At 46.6% G+C, this 21,478-nt stretch overlaps 1 long non-coding RNA gene across 1 annotated transcript; it reads right to left on the minus strand.

Moving 5' to 3' along the window:
• Positions 1–297: 297 nt before the first annotated feature.
• LOC132250087 (uncharacterized) lies at positions 298–11,129 on the minus strand. Its single transcript, XR_009461668.1, has 2 exons — positions 11,045–11,129; positions 298–2,920 (listed from the first exon to the last, which is right to left on the minus strand). It is a non-coding gene; the product is annotated as an uncharacterized LOC132250087 (long non-coding RNA).
• Positions 11,130–21,478: the final 10,349 nt, after the last annotated feature.

The following is a 21,478-nucleotide window of genomic DNA, read 5'->3' on the forward strand; positions in this document are numbered from 1 at the left end:
ACTTCCAGATTACATGTGTACCATTCCCACAGAGAGACTGAGCATTTTCTGTCACTGGGCTACAGGAGCTCAGAAAATCTTTCTCTGCAATGGCTGCTCTGGGCTGTGGTTGAATTAGGAAGCAGAATTGACCAGGAAAACTTACCAGCAAACTTATCACCTGTCTTTTCTGTGCTATAAATTATATTCTCCCTTCTGGCACTGAGGCAACACAGAAAAAAATGTCTGATTTGTATGCAGAGGGGATAAACCCAAACCAAAGGGAAAGAAAGGAGTAGATTGGGACATAGGCAGATATGGTTCTTTGGGTAAATTTGATATATTTTATTAGACCAATTAAATAGTTTGAAAAATTGTTCTTTGCAAGCTTTCAGGCACAAACACCCTTTTTTAGGCATAGGGAGAGTTTGATGGTGTTTTGTGTTCTCCATGGTGGAATAGAAGCCAATATGCAAAATGCAGGCCTGAGAAAATATAAATGCATGGCAGTGAGGATCAGAGGCAATGGGAAGCAATAGGTGTGAGACAGGTAGGTGGGGAAGGAAAAAGTGGGGACTGTTGACCTGGTGATAGAATGTAACTGGTAAAATGTAGAGAGATTACCTGGGTTACTGAATGACAGGCAGTTTATAAGGATGGTATGTCATAACTAATTTTGTGCTATTTGAGAGGACTTTCTTTTTGTACTGCAGCAGTTCTTCATGTGGTATCCGGCTGGCTTTTTCAGAAGTATGATCTATCTCTCTGGAGGTGTGTCCTTGTTGAGTGAAAGCCCTTTTGAGATTTGCAAGGTGACAATCGCAAATGTTCTCAGTGCAAATTCAGTGGTATTAGAGGGCTTGGCTGTATATTACAGTTGTCTTGGTGTGTTTAGGGTGATTGCTGGTTCTGTGTAGATATATATGCATGTTGGTCCATAGCCTTCTTGTATATGGTGGTCTGTATTTTACCATTCTGGATGTTGATCATAGTGTCTAACAAGGAAATGTTGGTGCTGGAGTATTCAAGAAATAATCTGATGGAGGGGTGATGATTATTGAATTTGTGATGGAAATCAATCATGCAAATTTTTGGTCCAAATGATGAAAATGTCATCCATATATCTTTGGTATAGCATGGATTTGATGATGCAGTTCTTGAGGAATTCTTCTTCCATGTGGCCCATAAAAAGGTTGGCATACTGTGGGGCCATTTTGGTGCCCATAGCTGTGCCCATGGTCTGGAGGAAGTGTTGGTTATTGAAAGAGAAGTTGTGTGTGAGGATGAAGTGTATAAGTTCAGTAATATTTTTAGGTCTGTACTCTGAATTGTAAACTTACTCTTGTAGACATGTAAGGCAGGCTTAGATGCCATCCTGGTGTGGGGATGTTTGTATATAAACTGGTAACATCCGTGGTGGCTAGGAGGGTATTGCTGGGAAGGTGGTCTGTGTTTTTAAGTTTTTGTAGAAAGCCTGTTGTGTCTTGGATAATATTTGCTATTTGGGTGACAAGAGGTTTTAGGATGGATTTGATTAAATCTGGTATTTCCTAAGTTAGGATTCCATCATTGGATACTTTAGGTCTGCCTGGGTTCCCTTGTTTGTGGATTTTAGGGAGCATGTAAAAAGTCCCTGGGTTGGGTAGTGGAGGGAGGTGGGATCAAGTTCTGTAGTTTTTCTTGTAGTTCAGATAGAAATTATTTGATGGTGGTTTTGAGTTTTACAGTGAAAAAGGGAGTTGGATCTTCCTCTAGTTTTTCGTAGTCAGTGATCAGAAAGTTGTCTGTTGGCTTCTTTTATGTAGTCTTCACAGTTAAGAATAACTATAGCTCCTTTATCTGCTGGTTTTATTAGCATTTGGCGGTTGGATCGTAGAGAGTCTATGGCCCTTCCTTTTGAGAAGGAGAGGTTGTTATGGTAGTGTTTGTGGTTGATTGTTTCATCGTTCATTCTTTCACAGAAGCAGTCAGTATAGTGGTCAAGGTTTGAATTTCATTCACTGTGAGGTGTCCAATCTGATGGGGATTTTTTTTTGTTTTTTGGGGGTTCATCTTTTCCTTGATGTTGTCAAAAGATGAAGTGTTGTTGAAAGTGGATTTGTTTTGGTCGTGGAAATATTCCTTGAGATGGAAGCATCAGAAAAATTCTTCTAGTTCTTCACATTGTAGTATATTATTAGGGTATTTTGCCGGAAAGAAATTAAGGCCTTTAGAGAGGACAGATTTTTCAGCTTTGGTATGTGTGTGTGTGTGGAGAGATTTGAGGGTTGACTGGTTCTTTCAGTGTCATTGAGTATGTTATTGGAATGCTGTAAGGTGTTGGTGTTGTGAAGAAATGGATTGGACAAGGCAGAGTATGGAAAGAACAAAATCTGTCTTGGTAAAGAGCCAGGGAGATGGTGGTAGAGGACAAAGAGGTTGGAGTTGGCTGGCAATGAGTTCAGGAGGAGTGAGAAGGAGGAGAGTCTTGAGCAGTCAGCTTGGAGGTGTTGACTTAGAAGTATATCTGGCCAAGAAGACTGAGACTGAAATGAGACACCTCCTGAGTGGAGTTTGGGACTATGCTGGAACTGAGGCAAGCCAGGGGCAGGGAAGAGGCAGGACTGAATCAGACCAGCTGAAGAGGTCAAGACTGGGGAGAGAATGGGCAGAAGATTCTGAACGCATTGGAACCCGCTCTCCTCCAAAGCCTGGAATAGCAGCCTCAGTTTCTGAGTTTCACCAAACTTCTGCTATAAACATATAGATGAAAGTATTTTTCTTACTGACAAAGTATTTGTCCCATCCCTCTTTAGTTCTGGCCGAATGGCAGCTGGCATCAGTATTTGTTCCAGTTGTCAGAAGTCTCTGTCAGGGGTCTAGAGGTTCCAAGCCTGTTGTGGATGTCTCTGTGATGCTGCATGATAGAGTTCTGTTTTCTCTCTTGCAACAAACCTATGAACTTTCACACAAAACAGATGGTATTATTAAGGTTGCAGAATCAAACACTCAAGTTAGAAAATGCCAGAATTATGTTTGCCTGTGTAGCCTTAATTTGCCTTCCTTCTGCACATGCTTTATGAGGCAGATTTTAATTAAATGATGAGATACTATTTCCTCCCCCACAGGATTCTTGCCTTGTTCAGTGTGCAGGATGGACCTATTCTACGAGTAAATCAGAGTTGCAAGGAGAAGGTGATTGTTGTCTATAGAACCCATGTCTGATTTGTAGCAAAGTTGGAAAGGATGAGGGATTGCAAGAAGACAAGAGGGTCCCATAGTTAAGGCAGTTAAACAATACCTTGGGGATCTGGATTCTGTCCCTGTCTCTGCCTCAGAGTTCCAATAAGATATGGATCAAGTCATTACAACCAAAATTTCACATTTGCTTTATTTTCTGGACGCCTGATGTCAGGGACTGGGGTCTCATCTGTAGGAATGTTGAACACTAACAGCTGCTACTAAAGTCAAAAGGAGATGTGCTTTGAACATATAGAGCGCATCCAGGCGGGGCAAGAGGCACATGCAGGAACAAAATAAGGCCCAGCCAGGCAACAGAAGCAGCCCCAGGGCTGGCAGGACCCAGGGGTGTGGTGTGCAGTCTCCGCGCACCACGCCGGGTGTGTGATGGGGGGGATGGGGTATTTGCAGGAATTGGGTGGGAAGGGGGTGGGAGAAGGCGGGGGGGTGTGTGTGTAGGTTTATGGGTTGGTGTGTGGGTAGGTATGCGGCAATTGCTGGGGGGACTGTGGGTGTGGGGGACCTTGTGGAGGGGCTGCTCAGGAGGGGTGGGTCCCCTGGCCCCCACAGGGTGCAGCCCCCCCACACGGCACATGGAATGCCCCCCCCCTACAGGGCCCTAGCTCCCCCACGGAGGGTCACAGCCCCTATCCCCCGCAGGGCCAGAGCCCACCTGCCTAGGGTCCCAGCTCCCCCTGGAGGGCCATAGACTGCCTGACCAGGATCCCAGGCACCCCGCAGGGACACAGCCCCCCTGCCCAGGGTCCCAGGCACCCTGGAGGGCCCCAGCCCCCCCACCCAGGGCTCATAACTTACCTTTTAGCAGCAGCAGCAGGAGTGGGGTGCTCTGAGCCATGGAGGCAGGACCCGGCACGGCACATGGGGAGCATGCGCTGGGCCCAGCCAGGTCCTGCCGGCCGTGGGGCCTCTCTGCCATCTGGCCAGGCCGAGTCATGGTGGCAGGACCCGTGTACGGGGTCCTGTACCCATGCGGGGATTGTGTACTGAACCCAGCCAGGTCCTGCTGGCCCTGGGGACTGTCTGCCGCCCAGCCAGGCAGGGCCCGTGGTGGCAGGACCTGGTGTGGCATGTGGGGACCATGTACTGGGCCCAGCCGGGTTCTGGGGCCTCTCTGCCGCCTGGCCGGGCCCATGGTGGCAGGGCCTGGTGCGGCACACGGAGACCACCCTTGGGGTCCCTCTGCTTTCCACCCCAGCCCCCCCAACCCAGGGTCCCAGGCACCCTGGAGAGCCACAGCCCCTCTGCCCAAGGTCCCAGCTCCCCCTGGAGGGCCCCAGCTGCCCCACCAAGGGTCCCAGGCACGAGCACTGGAGCCCTGGTGCTGAACACCTGGCCTGGCCAGGCACACATTTAGCACCAGGGCGAGGGGCCAACCACGGAGATCCTCTGGCAGCCAGAGCATCTCCCTGGAGGACCCAGCCCAAACTTGCAGCGCAGGGAACATTTTTTTGTTCCTGCATGTGCCTCTTGCCCCGCCTCAAAAGGGTTTGAGGTGGGGCAAGAGGCACGTGCGTGCTCATCTGGACACACCCATACAGTACTAAATATATAGAAATACTAGGTCCTAAAGGGGCTTAAATTAGGATCTTAAAATCAGTAGATACTTTTGATTTTAATCATCTGTGTGACTGGCTACTCATTTATAAAATGGGATCAGTATAATTCTCTCACGTCATGGGCATGCCATGATGGTAAAATTAGTGTTTGTGAAGTATCCAGGTACTAGAAGTGACATACCCCGTAGCATAGCCTCTGAATAAATGTATCATTTGTTAGTGACTTGTCAAAGGTGTAGTGCGCAGGTTTGCTATTACCCTGAAATAGAACAGTTTTCTGAAAGCATACTGTTAGGTTTACAATAATTTGGATTATTAAGAAGTATTAGCTTTACCGCTGAATACAAGGCATGACCTGTGGCCTAGCAATGCAGCTGACCACAAGGCAGAATGATAGCTAGGCCTTTGCTTGTGTCAAGTAATCATTTTAACTGCACCAAGCATTTTCTGAGTTAAAAAGTGAATCTGTGTCTGTGTGCTAAAAAAATCAGCTACAGCAAGAAGTAAGATAAGGCAGAGAAACCATTGTTTGAGCTTACTGGTTGTGTCCTTGAAAAGTATCTTCTACTGTATAAGGTTTTGCTAACATATTATAATGTTACTGTTACTTAACTTTTAGCTTTTAAAAGTACTAGTTCAGCTTAATAGAAATATGCTGTTGCAAAGATTTGTAGAGCACCGCCCCAAGTATTGCTTTTTGTTAACCATATAGTCTTGCTTTGTTGTAAAAAGTATAAAAGATCGCCTCACCCTTGAGGGGGGGCCATTTTGCCTTTTGCTGGCTTTATGGTCTTTGCTCGAGCAAATAAACAGCTGTCTTTCTTTACCCGCGTTGTCTGTCAATCAAATTACAGCTAGACAACGGACCTTAGGGAGGTTTCTTCCACCACAATTTGGCACCCCAGATGGGACTCGTCTAGCTTGACGCCTTTGGAGACCTCCATCCCCCGACACCCCAGCGCGCACCAGGTGAGTTCACCTATTGGGTTAGTCTCGGGAGGTGGACGGTCCCCTCAGGATCAATAAGGCGGGATCCTCAAGTCGGGTAAAGGAACGGCGAGTACCTCAGGTCAGGTATGTTTTTGGTTTCTATCTGGTTTTCTGGTTTTACCTCTAGAGGTCTCTGGAAGCAGTCTTTGAGGGTATCTGTCTGCTGATTTAAACGCTGATAGAGCCAGCAGCCTCGCCGGAAGGCAAAAGACACAGATATAAGGTAGAAATGCTGTTATAACGGCCAATGACTAGGGTCTCGGACTCAAGACGCCCCTCCTCACGGAGAAAGCCAGTGGGGTCCGAGAACACCGGTTGTTGTACGTGGATGAAACAGCTTCTAGGCAGGTAGAACTTAGGGAAATAAGACTGCTTGTGCTTGGATATAATCATGGGTTCTGGTTTAGGGAAAGTTATTCCTGATTCACCCCTTGATTTTATGATTAAGAATTGGAAAAATTTGGAGGGACGGGCGGAACTATCCAAGTCTCATATGGCAGATCTCTGTTTAACTAATTAGACGTCTCATACGTCTCAGTTAGATTTGGGAAGACAATGGCCAGAAAATGGATCATTTGACCTAAATCGCCTGGCTGCCTTACAAAAGATCTTGGAGGACCTCCGCCCTGGCCAAATTAGTTATCGGTATTTATGGGACAACGTTGCTAGCAAGCAATTAAAACCTTTAGCTTCCCAGACCCCTGCACCTTTTCCAAATCTGTTAGCTCCCCTTCTATATCCAAAACCTGCTGCACCACCGTCATATTCAGAAGATGATTACAGACCCATGCCTAGGCCCCCTAACCTACCATTGATACCACCCCAAATGTTTGAACCCCAAAACATTGCCCCTGGGCCGGCCAAGGGACTGGGAAGTCTTCGGGAGGCATCACCTTGATTGTCTCTCTCGGAATCCCCAAGTCCCGGATCTGGAGAGGGATCCAGAGATCCCTCTCCAGATTCCAGTTCCACTCCGATTTCAAATCGCACTTGTCAAAAATTGTCTAAGCCTGCACTTCAGTTACCTCTAAGAGAATACCCTGTGCCTGGCGAGGGTGGAGAAGTTATCAGTCACTGGACACACGCTCCGTTCTCCACCACAGACCTCTTAAACTGGCAAGAAAACACCCCCAGGCTCAGAGATGATCCCGAAGTAGTTCTAAGATGCTTCAAAACCATTTTCATGACTCATAACCCCTCCTGGTCAGATGTCATGCAGCTTCTCGAAAGCCTCTTAACTACGGACAAGAAGACTCAAGTACTATGCCATGCTGACCAATTTCTAGCCGATCAGCCCCATGAAAACCACCCCATGCATAATGGCGTGCCCAGGCAAAATCCGAATTGGAATTACAATCAGGAAAGGGGGCAAAATTCAATACGAATGCTGAAAGACAGCATTTTGGAGGGATTAGAGAGAGCAGGAGATGAAACTACAAACTGGTCAAAGGTGACAGCTACTGTTCAGGGTCCCGAAGAACACCCTTCAGACTATTTTGAAAGACTCTGTGGAGCTATGCGTCAGTGTGGAAACATGGACCCCGAGACACCTGCCACTTTGCCTGTGTTGAGACTTGTGTTCATGGGTCAGGCTGGCGAAGATATTAGAAAAAAGCTTCGGCATGGCACTGAGGGTGTTGAGGGCAAGTCCATGGCAGGGATCTTGGCCATTGCTACTAAGGCTTTTAATGGAAGGGAAAGAAAAAAGAAAGATAAAAAAACAAAAGATGCAAAAAAACCAGTCTTTTGAGATCATAAAGCTGCCCGCAGCTTACTTCTCTGCACAATTAGATCCAGTGGCAAAGTGGGGAGTAGGCTGCCTTCACGCAGTGGCAGCAGCTGCAACCATAGTCGAGAAAGCCCAGGAATTAGTCCTTGGATATCCCCTTATCCTAAAGGCTCCACATGCAGTAGCCCTACTTCTCCTCCAGAAAAATACTCAACATTTTTCTCATCAGAGAATAAACAAGTATGAAACCACACTTTTAATGGCTACAAACCTGGTCATAGAGAGATGCAATACCCTGAATCCGGCTACTCTATTACCTCTACCCAGCGAAGGGGAACCAGACTCCCACGATTGCCTTCAAGTTGCAGCATTTTCAGACAAACCCAGGGTAGATCTTAGTGACTTACCCTTAGACAACCCTGACTTGATTTTTTTTGTAGATGGCTCTTCAAAATTAGTAAATGGAGTTAGTAAATGGAGTTAGAAAAACGGGTTATGCAGTAGTAACTCCATTTGAAGTACTTGAAGCTGAACCACTGCCTGGGCAGTTGAGCTCGCAGGCGGCTGAACTTACTGCCCTTACACGAGCTTGTCAATTAGCATCGGGCCACTCTGTAAATATTTGGACTGATTCTAAGTATGCCTTTGGAATCTGTCATGCAACTGGACAATTGTGGAAACAGAGAGGATTTATGACAGCTTCTGGAAATAAAATATCAAATGCTAAATAAGTCAATGATCTCCTACAAGCTATAATGTTGCCAAAAGCCATAGCTGTAATGCATTGCCCAGCCCATACCAAAAAGGGAGATCAAGTCTCAAAAGGCAATGCCCTGGCCGATGCTGCAGCTCAAACAGCTGCCTTACAACCACTATCCGCCCTAGCCTTCCAAGCTCAAATTCCCCAGTCAAAGGCATATTTGGGAATATTGCTAGAGCCAAAAATGTACGAGTCTGCACCACCTTTAGAACAACAGAGATGGAAAGTGGCAGGAGCCACCTGTGAAAAAGATGGAATATGGCGATTGCCAGATAAAAGGATAGTGTTACCTAAAGTAGCTCTTAGACCCTATCTGCAACAACTCCATCAAAGCGAGCATTTAGGTTGTGAAAAACTTGCCACTATCACTAACAGGCTGTTCTACACACCCGGAGTCTACCAGGAAACAAAAAGGCTTTTAGAACACTGCAGTATATGCAAAAAGTTTAATATCAAAGGAGAAAAATCAGGACCCCCTGGAGCCCGCCCCTGGGCTTATACTCCCTTTAAAAGACTGCAAATAGATTTTGCTGATATGCCTAAAGACAATGGGTACAAAAACCTCTTAGTAATTGTTAACCAACTCACGGGGTGGGTAGAAGCTTTCCCCACCAGAAGAGCTACAGCACAACAAGTAATAAAAATACTCCTTAATAAAATTATACCCAGGTTTGGTCCTCCACGTATCACTGAAAGCGATCAAGGATCGCATTTTACTGCTGACATAAACAAAACACTGGCCAGCTGCCTAGGAATAGAATGGAAATTCCATACCCCTTGGCACCCAGAAAGCTCAGGACAAGTAGAGAGAATGAATCAGACCCTGAAACAAAAAATTGGAAAGCTATGTGCTGAGAGCGGGTTAAAATGGACTAAGATTCTCCCACTGGCCCTTATGTCCATCAGAACTACCCCCAGGAGAAAACTAAAGCTCAGCCCTTACGAGCTGCTGTTTGGACACCCTGTTCCCCAACATTTCCCCTTACTACCGGCTCACACTTCTTCTCTTTTAGGCGATGAAGGACTCACCTCTTATATTTTATCTCTACAGTCTCAGTTAAAATCTCTCCATAGGTATGCTGCTTTAAGCCAACCCCTCCCTGCCGATGTCCCAGCACATCGCATCCAGCCTGAAGACTGGGTGTATATAAAAACTTGGAAACGGTCTCCCCTTGAACCTAAGTGGCAAGGACTGTATCAAGTCCTCCTCACCTCCCACACCGCCGTAAAAGTAGCAGAGAAGGACAACTGGATTCATTATACTCGTACAAAGAAGACAGAAGTTTAACCAGAGCTCAGGATCGGCTCCAACGCGAGCTTCCCTGACCTGGAAAAGGGGAAGCCAGAAGAAGACGACTGCGGACTTCGTGGGAGCACCGCACGCCCACCTGACCGCGACAAGGGTGAGCCAGAAGCAGACGAAAAAATAAAAACAAACACCTCCTGGACCTACAGCCCATTAGATAATATAAAACTCAAACTAACCAAGGTCCACTAATAAACTGTCACCCTTTTGGGGTCCTGAAAACACTGAACTCCAAGTACTGCATCCTCTAGACACTTTTGGATCAGCTGAAACTGAGCACTTTGAGACTGTAACATGTCCCAGAAGATCAGTTATTGGAGCTGCAGGGTTGTACATACTGTTTGTGCTGATTTTTGTTATAATATGGTTTTTATAACTATGTTATTTCTAATCTTTCTCTTTGCTGGAGAAATAAGTCTCTCACAGGGGTCGGCTATAGCTGCCAGTTGCTGCAGATGTGCTAATCCTGGTGCCCGAGGTTTTCCTGTCTGGATAAGCGATTCAATCGAACTCTCTGATATAGACGGGAAGGTCAACATTGCCCGTTGGTATCCTCCCTCACATTGCTGTAGTTCAGCAGAAGTTCGGGTATTTACTTATGGAACAGAATATTGTGTAAAGCCTAGCCACCCAGTTTTCAGACAATTTGCAGAGTCTCCTCAGGCTAAGACTACTCTTAAACCTAATGTTGCCCACATCTCTGATAATAATATGTACCTCCAATACATTGAGAGAGCCGCTAAAGCAGAAAACCAAAGTGATTGTTGGGTGTGCAGTCATTTTCCTCTCCACACTCAAGGAGGCATTCCTATGACTCCCATCCCCTTGGGCCCCATCGAGTCACTTTTAAACCCCTCTAATAACCAAGCTTGGGACCAAAGTCAGCAGGAGTTCCTTTTAGTAAAGCCTATTGTTGGAGATTGGTGTTTCTATGTAAACTGCTCGGTATCAGACTGCATTAATTTAGGCACAAGCACATGTCACCACTATTTTACTAGTTCTAGTGGAGGAGACTGGCGTAATAATAACACAGCAACTCCTACCTATTGCAGCTCTTACAATGATTTCTACAGCAGCAAAAATTTAACCAAGGGCACTAATCCTATCTGCACCCCCATCTCCTCTTTAAATAATACCTTGTGGTATTGTTTGTACACTGATACCTCCCGGGGACAATGCTTCTTCAATGAAACTGCAAATCCTTCCTTTAAATCAAAGGGTGAACGCGGGGTGCTAGGATTAGGAAACGGGGGCCGAATACCTCCTAAGTATTCAACCCTCGCTGCTTTAAAAGGACAATACTGGGTCTGTGGCTCCCACACCTACCATAAAATCCCTGCCAAAGAAAAAGGTATCTGCTATCCGGCAATGCTAAAACCCTCTACGTCCTTCGCCATGCACCTTCCACGGGGCAGGTGGCGAAACAAGAGGGATTTGCAAGAAAGCCGTGATATAGTAGATAAATATCAAAAAACTCCGCTTACCAAAGGAGTGTTAGTCGGGTGTTCTTTAGCAGGTATACTCCCAGGAGTAGGCACTGCTTGTCTTGGAAGATTTACACTACGCCTACAAGCTGTGATAGAAATCATGGCTCATGAATTCAGTGAAGGTCACAAGGAACTCTTGAAGGCCGTTGCTGCCTTGGCTGACACCCAAGAAAAACTCCGACAAATGGTAATTCAAAACCGCATAGCCCTTGATTTTCTCCTTGCTGCTCAACGGGGAGCTTGCGCAGTTATCGGACCAGAATGTTGCGTTTGGGTTAACAGTTCTTTTACTATAGTACAAACCCACCTCAATGATGCAGCTGTCCATATCCAAAAAGCCGAAGATATAGCAAAAATCCCCAAAGATACATCTCTTAGTTGGCTCACAAATTGGTTGCCTTCCCTTACAGGATGGCTTAGACCTTTTGTATTAAGCTTAATTGGAATTGTTATAACTATAATCTGCCTGTTGTGCTGTTTTCAGTGTCTATGCTCTCTAGGACAACAGTTTATGCAAAGGCAAGTAAAAATGTATGGTCAGTTTATACAAATATCCAGCATCAATCATCAAAACCTAACCCCACAAGAAGTTGAATACCTAAAAGTGTGTTCCAAAATTTCCTCTGGAAAATTGGAACAAAGTGGGGGTTGTAGTGCGCAGGTTTGTTATTACCCTGAAATAGAATAGTTTTCTGAAAGCATACGGTTAGGTTTACAATAATTTGGATTATTAAGAAGTATTAGCTTTACAGCTGAATACAAGGCATGACCTGTGGCCTAGCAATGCAGCTGACCACAAGGCAGAATGATAGCTAGGCCTTTGCTTGTGTCAAGTAATCATTTTAACTGCACCAAGCATTTTCTGAGTTAAAAAGTGAATCTGTGTCTGTGCGCTAAAAAAATCAGCTACAGCAAGAAGTAAGATAGGACAGAGAAACCATTGTTTGAGCTTACTGGTTGTGTCCTTGAGAAGTATCTTCTACTGTATAAGGTTTTGCTAACATATTATAATGTTACTGTTACTTAACTTTTAGCTTTTAAAAGTGCTAGTTCAGCTTAATAGAAATATGCTGTTACAAAGATTTGTAGAGCACCGCCCCAAGTATTGCTTTTTGTTAACCATATAGACTTGCTTTGTTGTAAAAAGTATAAAAGATCGCCTCACCCTTGAGGGGGGGCCATTTTGCCTTTTGCTGGCTTTATGGTCTTTGCTCGAGCAAATAAACAGCTGTCTTTCTTTACCCGCGTTGTCTGTCAATCAAAATTACAGCTAGACAACGGACCTTAGGGAGGTTTCTCCCACCACAAAGGTACCCCATGAAAGTAGGAATAGAATCAGGAGCAGAACTCAGGTCTTCTGAGTTCTAGTTCAGGATGCCATCCAGTAAGCATGACTGCCTGGAGCTTCACTTTGAGCAATGAGGTGGAAACAGATATTGAACAGCTGTTCCATAATTAATATCCTCCATCCTATACAGTGAATGAGGCAAGGTTCTTCTGGGGGGAAAAAAGTAACTCTTAACCTTTTTAGATTCAAGGTACTCCTCAGAAAATATCAGCTCTTAGCTTTCTTAACTGCAAAAAAATAATAGAGCAATTCTGTTGCAAGAACTTAAAGACTACAACAGGTCAAAATGTTTTTGACACTATAGATTCCTATTTGAAATCTCTGGGTTCATCTTGCAAATCATGTGTAGGTGTTTGCATACATACGGTGTGTCCATTCAAGTGCGGACATGCGATATGTGGCGCAGGTCTGTGGCACCACACATGCAGGCATTTCCCACGCTGCTATTTCGCAATGCACAGGGGCTTTTTGACTCCAGGAAATCCCGGGGTCAAAAATACCCACACCAAAAACACAGTTGCTGGCCCCACCCTCTCCTACCCCACCTAGGGTAGCCTGCCGTGTGCCCGAGCGTGCATGGCATGAGTGTTCTCCAGGGACAAGTAGCAGCAACACAAGGTGTGGGGACATGGGGATGCACCCATAAAGTGCTTGTACTCTGTGTCACCCTTAAAAGGATATTGTGGCACCCTGGCTGAGAATCATTGATGTTGCAGGGTTGCCAACACTCCTGGATTGGCCAGGAGTCTACTGGAATCGGTATCGAAATCGGTGACTATTGAAAGTAATCTGGGAGATTGATATTGTGAATGGGTTGAACAGTAGAATTAATGACTAGAGGTGCACCAATACATCAGTCCCATATTGGATTGGCACTGATATAAGGAAAATTGACAGTATTAGCAATCAGCTTTTTTTGGCTGATGTGGCTGATAATGTTGCCAATAAATGCCCCATGCATGTGTGCAGCCACAGCGCAGCATGCAGGAGGCCAGGAACGCAACCCATCAGCATGGAGAGCAGCCAGGTCTGGCTGGTAAGTCTGTTGTGAGACAAGGGGCATGGTGGGGAGCAGTTGGAGGCCCCAGCAGTGAGGAAGGGAGTGGAGTTCAGGGTGAGGCAGGGGCAGGCGCTGCACAACCAGGGCAGGGCATGGGACAGACCCACAAGTGGGTTGTCTGGGGGGCGTGGGGAGGGGGTGGCAGCTCCTGCTTCTGCATGCACCCCAGGAGGACATAGTGGGCATATGCCCCCAGATCTGTGCAAAGGGCAAAAGTGGGCTGTCACTGTGGGCTGGGCTGGGATCTTCCCAGCGGGGGGAAGGGGATTGGGCTGGGGCTGCACTCAGGGTGGGCAGCAGCAGCAGTGCTGGGAGGAGGGCTACAGTGAAATTTGGGGTGGCTGCAGGCCCCACTATAGCTCCCTCCCCAGCACCACCACTGCCCACCCCAAACACAGTCCAGCCCAGCTCCCTCCTGGGAAGACCTCAACACTGCCCTGGCCGCAGCCTGCGGAAGCAGCCTGCCCTCAACCCACACACAGATCTGGGGCCCCCGTGGTTCCATGCTGTGCCCTGCCCCAGCTGTCCAGTGCCTGCCGCTGCCCCAGTCCCGCTCCCTCCCTTGCTGTGGGGGCCTCGATCTGCCCCCGCCCCCCATGCCCCTTCCCTTCCCCCACAACAGACTTACCAGCTGGATGCTGCTATCCAAGGTGCCTGGCTGCATATCAACAATCAGATCCGTATCATTTGATATGGCTTGATAAAAATCAGCCATCAGTATCAACCCAAAAAACTCTATCAGTGCACCCCTATTAATGACATTATGTCATGTTAGAAAAAAAAATCTCTTGAAATAGCTTCAGTCAGAGTTGACAACCCTATGATGTTGTGGCAGGGCACATTTGGTGCCTGCCACTGTAAAGGTTTTAGCAGGCAGCAGGGTAACCTGCAGGTGACTGCATTGCCAATTGGGAGGGTCACATGGGCTATGCAATTTCAGGATAAGAGCATGTCCTGAGCAGCAGAGCTGGAAGTTGCTGCAGGGATGCTGCCACATTAACATCACCCAGCCAGAGCTCCTCTGCTCCCAGGAATATCTGGAGGTTCAGGGTAGGAACTATAGGATGGGGGAGGGTCCTAGGGACCCAGTGGGGTTCCAAGACCTGAGGAAAAGGTGAAGAGCTAGGTCAGCCTAGGAAGGGGAATATAGGTTGTGGGCCAGAGAGGGGCTAGGTTAGCCCCTGATTAGCTCTGGTGTTGAGGCCAGAGACTTAGATGAGCCCCATGGAGTAAAGGGCTTCCAGATAAGATCTCTGGGGCTCTAGGCAAGCCCAGGGAAGTTTAGGACTTTCTGGCAGGGTCCAGGGGGGACCCTGTGGAGTAGAAAGGGTCAGCTGCTGGTGGACAGGCCCAGGGCTCTTGACTGGCCCAAGCTGGGGCCAGGGCCCAGAGTGGCTGAAGGGCAAGTAGGCCAATGGCGAGGGGCAGGCCAGGGCAGTGGAGAGCCCTCACATCCTGATTGGGCAGAGAGTGGGGCCAGGCTGAAGTTGAGCAAACATCTCTTGAGGGAGAGACCAAGCAAGAGAGCAAGGCGGTCAGTCACCCAGCAGACTGGTATGACAGAGGCTGAAGCCCAGCCTCCCGATGGGAGGAATCCCATGAGGGGGTCTGAGAGTTAGGGCCAGAGGCTGAGAGTAGGCCATGAGTTTGAGGCTGCAGTAGAGTGCCCAAGAGTGAGCAGCCCAAGGAAGAACATCCAGGAGCTCCGTGAGAAAAGACCAGGGCAGGTAGGCCTGCATTGGTCCTGGGGAATGGCCTAAATCTCCACCCTGCTGGTGTTGGATGGTGTTGTGCAGCTGCCTGGGGCTGGGCAGTCTCCAGGAAATGCCACACCTATGCCTCCCTAGTGAAAGGCAGTGAGTATAGATGCCAGAAAGGCTCAGCCCCACTGCCTTGTGGGTGACCCCATGGAGGGGAAAGTCTAGGGAAGCACGCCCCAACAGAAAAGCACAGGACCAAGGCCCACAGAGTGGGGCCTGAGGCCCACAGGGCATAAGGCCCAGAAGCCCCAGTGAGGGGGCAGAATAGTGACCCCAGTGAGGTGGCGGAGCAGGAGCCAGCAGTCGTGTAGAGTAGGGCCTTAGGGGGGGACAGACATGGACTGACCGGAGCAGCCAGAGTTGAGGCCCCAGTGAGGGGGCGTGAGGCCTAGGCACGTCTAAGGATGCCTGAGGCCAAGTTAAGCTGAAGGCTGAGTGCAGCCAAGTTAAGGAGCTGGGAGAGCAATAGTGGAGTTCTGCCCCAACAGAATATTGTGCTCCTGTATGGTTTAGAAACTGTTACACTAAAAGCTCAACCACTGAGACTCAAAACAGGCTGCACAACTTATATACACACAGACGTACTTCCTGTACTCTTGGACATTGGACCAAGTGATATAACAAGACAGACCCTAACATCATTACTGTCAATAGAGGCAAGAGACGATGAAAATCACCTGCTCCATCAACTATTAACTAAAGACCTGAATGGATGGAGGTTTAAGAGGCTTAAAAGTCATAAACTGTTTGCACACAAAGCCCACAAGCTACTAGAAGAAATTGGGGATGCTGAACCAAAACTTTGGGTGGCAATGGACTGGGCTGACTGCTGGGAAAGGTCAGACCCATTCCTGCAGTATTTCATACCAACACCAAATGAGTCCCCCGTTGGGCATAACCTTGACAGAGAAGTGTGGATCAATCTGAACAGACTGAGATCTGGATACGGACTCTTCAAAACAACACTTCACAGGATGAACACCTTGGACAGCCCTCTGTGGGAATGCAGTGTCCAATAAACAGCACAGCATTTAATTGAAAGCTGCAATCTTTATAAATGCCCAAATGGGGTAGATGGAATCCATGTGTTGTGCTATAATACCAAACAGTGGCTCATAGATTTCGAAGTTGATATCTGACATTATACAAAAGAAGAATGAAGAAGGGAGTTGGTTGAATAATGGTTTTAAATTAGGGCTATGTGAGATTTCAGCAGCTGTTTCATTTTGGAGGTGTTTCAAGCTGTTTCGGTTGGTCCTTGCCGTGTGACCTAGCTCCACAGGGAGCAGAGATTTAGTGCTGTACAGGTCAGGCAGTGGCAGGAGGAGGCCCCGGCATGGATCTCTGCTCCCTGCGGAGCCAGGGTAGTGCAGGGCAGGCAACAGTGGCAAGGAGACCCCCAGCATGGATCTCTGCTTCCTGTGAAGCCGAATCGCGTGGCAGGGACCAGCAGGCTTGCTCGCTGCTCTGCGCTGCTTCCCTGCCCCGTGACCCAGCGTGACAGGGATCAGAGATCTACGCTGGGGTCTCCTCGCCTGCATGGATGGCAACAGCCCTCCCCCTTCCCCTCCCCCTCCCCCAAATGAGCCACTCACGGCCCTGACCTACTCCCCAGTGGGGCCCTGCAGCCCCCAGCCCTGCAGCCCCGTCTGGCTGGGTAGGGCTGTGCGAAGCTTCCCTTGCAGCCTGTTTGAAACAGATTCAGAGGTGATTCAGCCAAAACGAAACAGGACAGTGATCTGAAACACCAAAATTTATCACTGTCCTCCAAAATGGCCGAATCCAAAACCGAATCGAAACACAGCTGTTTCGCACAGCCCTATTGCAGATGTGACCCTACATCTCCTAGCTTCTATGTGCTTGATTTTGCAACCTTGATAATGTCTTTAATACATAGCTTTTTCTCTCCCATTTAAGAAACCAGCCCAGATCCTGGGTATAGATGATGTCAGTGGAGTGTTTCATAGCCTGCTGCAGTTTTTTCCCTGGTGAATTAGGTACTTCAGCTAGTTAATTCCAGATAAGTCTCTTAAAAAAAAAGAAAGGTGGTGTGGGGGGGAGAAGGACTTCTGTTGCTAAGCAGTGCGAGTCCTAGACCAACAATAGGCACACAAGGACACATCACATGTGCTTCTGGTGCTACGTAAAGAATAAAACTATCCATGGCTCGTTTTTACACACACACACAGAGGCAGACCGCAGCTGGGAGAAATGGTGATGAATGAGAGGAAGGAGGGGTTATGTAACACAGGCTACTGCTATGGCAACCCCTGCCTGGCCTGCTGGAACAGTCTGAAGAGTTGTGGTCTGGATGTTCCCGGCCAGCTCAGCAATACAGGCAGGCTCCAGGAAAGCCCCCGCCTTCACATCTCCGTTTCCCGCCCTCTGGGGTAGCACCACTGGGACTTCCTGTTATACATCACCCCACATTGTCTGATTTTAATGTTCTGCCCTTTGCTTTTGTCCCTCTACAGCTACATTTTACTGCTTTAGGGTATTTCTGCACTGCCCCTTTTCGTTACCCCCTCCACACTCGACCTACATCATGAATGCTCTGTAAGAAGCCTTTTTCAGTGAATGTGGAAAATGGCAAGGAGGAAACACCCCTATTTCAGCCTCTTCTGGCTTCCTGACTGATTGGAAAATATAAAGCAAATTCCCTGCCTTGTAAATGTTGACCATGCCATGTCAGCTGTGTTGATCTGCAGTGTGTTCTGCATGATACAGGGCTTCCCAGGTAACAGAAAGTCTGACTGTTAGGAAACTTGGGAGGGGATAAACAATGAGAAAGACACAGGATGGAGAGGGGGAGGAAGCGGGAGGCCTCATCAGTGGCCACATCCTAAACATTATTCATATTCATTTCTACTGACCAGCACCACTCCCTTCTCATGGGACCTCTAGAACGCCCCCAGGTCTTCTTCACATGTACACACGTGCTGCCTTTATAGTTCAATCCTTGGCATGTGAGGCAACTTTACAGGCTGTGCAGACGCAAGCTCTCTGATTCACTCCAGCTGCTTGGGAAACTGACAAAAAGCCAGTTCAGCTAGGGATGCAGCTACCACCTCTGCTGGTATGGGGAGGCTCCGAAGTAAGTGTGGGGATTCCTCTAAACCTCTGTTAGTTTGCTGAGTTGCTTCTGTCTCCAAGAGAAGGGGTGAGGGATACTATGGGACTCTGAGAGACTGTTCCTGACATGCCCAAACCACAAAATTAAGAAACAGTGGTTTCTCCCTCCTTGTCATATGAACTCTAGTGTTTGAGGTTTCTCTTAGCGTTGCTAACGGGGCAGTTTTGATGCAGTGGTGCAATATAAGGCATTAACTAGCCCGAGAGTCAACTGGCCAATGAACCAAAACACTTGGAGAGCTATGTATGAATTAAAGGGGATTTGAAATCCTTGTTAAAAAGGCCAAAAAAGATATATTCTCAGATAATAAACATTACATACTGTAATTACATGTGTAATTATAAAAATGCAAGAACTGTCCATATACTCGGTCAAAAACATAGGTCCATCTAGCCCAATATCTTGTCTCATACCGTGGCAGAGAGTAGTTACTGAGGGGGAGGGTGAATAGGCTATAATCAGCACTTTCCACCCCCTGCTCCTCTCCCATTGAAGGATTCCAGTATTTGGGGGCTGTAACTATCTCCAAAATCCACTCATCTTCCCCCTTTCCCCTAGGAACATAACAATATGTCATACCTTTTGTTTGCAAAGAACTTTGCAAGCATCAGTAGTAACTTACCCTCCCCCTGTACTTGGTGAGGAAATCTTGCATTAATTGTCCTAACATCATTGTCCACGTCCCTGTTCTGCACCCTCCATTTCTCTGTCTGTTCTAGCAGTGATGCCTTAGTGCCCCCTTTGTCACCTCTTGCTATTGCTGTTTCTGCACCTCTTTTCAGACTACCTCTTATTCAGGAAACTCCTTTTTCCTCCCAGTTCTTCTAATTTTAGATTGCCCACAAGTAGGGAGGTTTCAATAACAAATGAACAATGCCACCTCCCACATCCTGTCCTTTAAAAAAAAAAAGTTAAGTTTCTGCCTTACACTCTCCTCTGACTCTCTCAGCATCTCCTGCCAATTCTAATTCTTTATCATTTAGATGTACTCATGTGGGAATCTAATAAAATGGGTAGATTTTACAGACATCAGTATAGCGTTACTTACGAGTAGACTGAGGTCTTAAATTTTTAGTGGATCTGGTCAATTTTTGTTGGAGAATGTGGTTTTGCTGACATCAAAACTGTGTGTGAGGCCACATTGACTTGAATGAAAATTGATGGGGGAAAGGCAAAATAGTTTGTTTTGACTTGTACATGGAGCAAGGGTGTTTTTTGTAATATCTTTTATTGGACCAATTCCAATAAAAGCTATCACAAAAAAGTCCTTGCCTCTTGTAGATTTCCTGAACCATCATGGCTATAGCTACACTCCATACCTACTACAAGTTTTATTTTGTTCATTTTAATAAAACACTTCATTTGACTGTACCGTTTCAATTCATTTGGTTTCTAATTTTATCTTTCAATATTTGTATGTAATACCGGTGTTTAAAATATTGTTTATGAATATAACATTTATAATATAATGTTTAGGCATGTTCAAAACATCTGTCTCTTTTCCATTGGCTCAACTGGGACTCTGTGATCCACATAGGTCATTAAAGATGTGGGTATGATATGTGGACACTGCAGTCACAGGGATTGTAATATAATGTAGACCAGTAGTATCCAACCTTTTTTAAGTAGGAGATCATCTTTGGCATTTAAAAGCAACCCAAGATGTACCATGTGCCACCGCCAATCCCTCCCTCCCCACCCTGCCTCCCCCCACCCCCCTGCTGCCCAACAGGTAAGTTTGGGGGGGGGGGGGGAGAGGCGACAGATAGTGGCAAAGGGAAAAAAAAATTATTTGGGGGGGGCGCGCCTCCCCAGCAGGTAATTTACACCCAGCTGGGGCTCCACTCAGTTTATCCCTGCTCCTGCCTCTGTAGTACTGTCCCTCACCGCAGACGCCTTGATCTAGCCCCTGCCTCTTCTCTCCCTCGTGGACTGACCTGGGGCATGTGCATGCATGCACTTGGGCACTCAGCCCCCAACCCCAGCCTTGGATCAACTCCAAGAGGCTCCAAGATCTATCGGTGGATTGATATCCACTGGTTGGTGACCACTGATGTAGACACACTTGACCTAGCTTTAAACTAGGTGGTTTGGGTAATAGCTGCAATCTGTTAATGATAAATTGCATCACAGCACTGGCTAAGTTACCCATCTGTGACATTGGCACAGCTGGTACCTGTGCTGGCTCACTTAAAATTTAGTTTAGTGTTGTTGTTTTTTCCAATACAGTGTAGTCACTGCTTTGTTTATAGTATAGACATGCCCTAAATTATTTAGTGAATGACAGAGACACATTTAGTGTCAGAGCTGAGAGTAGAATTCATCTGGGCCCTCTGCCAGATTGTTAAATTATGCTAAGTGTCACTTTTCCCTGATCTCCTACTATTTTTTCTTTTTTTCACAGACAGACTCTTTTTTACTTTATATTCTATCACTCCTATGTCTTCCTTAAGCCTTTTTTTTCCTGCTATCTTCCACCTCCCTTACATGCTTCACCTTTTGTCTTACTAATTTCTACCTATTTACATTTTCACTGACATCCTGCCATACATTTAGCTTCTCTCTTTCCTTGGAGTCTCTGACCAGCAGAGACTCCCTATGCCTGAAGAAGGGTGACTTCACCTGAAAGCTTGCTAAGAACTTTTTTTCAGCTACTCAGTTGGTTTAATAAAAGATATCACATCTACTCAAAGTACCTTTCCTACCTATGCCTTCTCTTTAGGCTTTTAATACAAAATATTTCAAAATCTTTTAATTGCTTAGTTACTTGCCAGGTTGCCTGGTCAGGATGCTTTATTTCCTCTGCAACAGCTGATAGCAGGCATAATGCTATCCAGTGGCTAGAAATTGAAAGTAGGTGAATTTGGAGTAGAAATACAATCTACTTTGTAACTAGGGAAGTTAACTGCAAGTGAAACAGCATTATCTAGGGATGTGGTGAACTCTCTTTCATTTTCAGTCTTTAGGCCAATGTTGGATTTTTATTTAAAATAGCTCAACCTGGGCTTGATTAAAAAAAAATTATTATGTAGAGGTCTTTAGTCTGTTTTTGCAGGAGGTTAGACAAACTTATCATAAAAGTCCCTTCAAATCTATGAATTTATGACAGTTTTTTCTTCTCTTTAGGTGT

Source organism: Alligator mississippiensis, chromosome 4 (assembly GCF_030867095.1).
Source record: "Alligator mississippiensis isolate rAllMis1 chromosome 4, rAllMis1, whole genome shotgun sequence".
NCBI lineage: Eukaryota > Metazoa > Chordata > Crocodylia > Alligatoridae > Alligator > Alligator mississippiensis.